Source organism: Arachis ipaensis, chromosome B07 (genome assembly GCF_000816755.2).
Source record: "Arachis ipaensis cultivar K30076 chromosome B07, Araip1.1, whole genome shotgun sequence".
Classification (NCBI taxonomy): Eukaryota; Viridiplantae; Streptophyta; class Magnoliopsida; order Fabales; family Fabaceae; genus Arachis; species Arachis ipaensis.
Window position 1 is genome coordinate 107,108,035 of NC_029791.2, and position 1,683 is coordinate 107,109,717.

A 1,683-nucleotide genomic window follows, 5' to 3' on the forward strand; every position below is an offset into this window, starting at 1 on the left:
GACCTCCTTTCTTCTGAAGGATCCCATGATTTACAGGATTCCTCTCAGAGGTGTACATGAATTTGTTCTTTGCAACCATCACAATGAGTTCTCTTGCTTCTACAGGTGTTTTCTTCAAGTGGAGTGATCCACCTACAGAGCTGTCCAATGAGATTTTGGACATGTCAGACAGACCATCATAGAACACGCCTATGATAGACCATTCTGAGAGCATGTCAGGAGGACATCTCCTGGTTAGTTGATTGTATCTTTCCCAAGATTCATAGAGGGATTCACTTTCTCTTTGTCTGAAGGTTTGAACTTCCACTCTAATTTTGCTCATCCTTTGAGGAGGAAAGGATTTAGCCAAAAAAATATTAACCAGCTTTTTCCAATAGTCTAAGCTCTCTTTTGGTTGAGAATCCAACCATATCTTAGCTCTGTCTCTTACAGCAAAGGAAAAGAGCATAAGCTTATAGACTTCAGGATTTACTCCATTAGTCTTTACAGTATCACATATCTGTAAGAATTTAGCTAAGAACTGATGTGGATCTTCCATTGGAAGTTTATGGAACTTGCAGTTCTGTTGCAGAAGGGAGACTAACTGAGGTTTAAGCTCAAAATTGTTAGCTCCAATGGTAGGTACAGAGATACTTCTGCCATAAAAGTCAGAGGTGGGCATGGTGAAGTCACCAAGAACCTTGCTGGCATCACCTTCAGGTTCGGCCATGTCCTCTATTTCTTATTCAAGATTTTCTAAAAGGTTTCTTCCGGAGTGTTGTGCTCTAGCTTGTTGTAAGCTTTTCTTCAAAGTCCTTTCAGGTTCAAGATCAAGATCAAAGAGGGGTTCTTTATCCCTGTTCCTAGTCATAAACAAGAAAAAAAGAAAAGAAAGAAAGGAAGCTTCTATGTATGATTTGAGTATAGAAGACTCCCAGTGAGATGTGAAGAAAGAAGAAGAAGATAGAAAAGTGAAGATGGAGGATGAGAGAGAAGAGTAATTCGAATAAATAGAAGTGAATAGAAGAAGAAGTAGAAATAGAAAAGATAAATAAGAATTAAAATATTTTTGTTTTTATTTTATTTGTTAGTTAATTTCAAAAATTAAGTTAATAATTTAAAAAGAATTGAAAATTAGTTAGTGAATTTTCAAAAATAGAAGAAAGAGAAGAGGAAGCAATTTTCGAAAATTAAGAGAGAAGAGTTAGTTAGGAAGTTTTGAAAAAGAAGAGAGAGGGAAGATAGGTAATTAATTAAGAAAGGATTTGAAAATAAGATAAGAGATAAGATAAGAAAAGATTTGAATTTGAAATTTGAAATTAAAAAAGATAAGAAAAGATAAGATAAGAAATTAAAAAGATTTGATTTTAAAATTTGAGATTAGAAAAGAAGATAAGAATTTAAAAAGATTTGAAAAAGATGAGATTTGAAATTTGATTTTGAAAAAGATTTTAATTTTAAAATTTGAAATTTGAAATTTGAATTCTTAAAGTTTAAATTTGAAAAAGATAAGATAAGATTTTTTAATTTTGACAAAGATAAGATTTTTTATTTTGAAAAGGTTTGATTTTTGAAAATTAAAAACTAAGATAAGATAAGATAAAAATTTAAAATTGAAATCTGAATTTTTTATTTAAAATTTTCGAAATTAATAATTAAATAAAGATAGAAAATATATTTTTTATTTTTGAATTTAATGAGGAG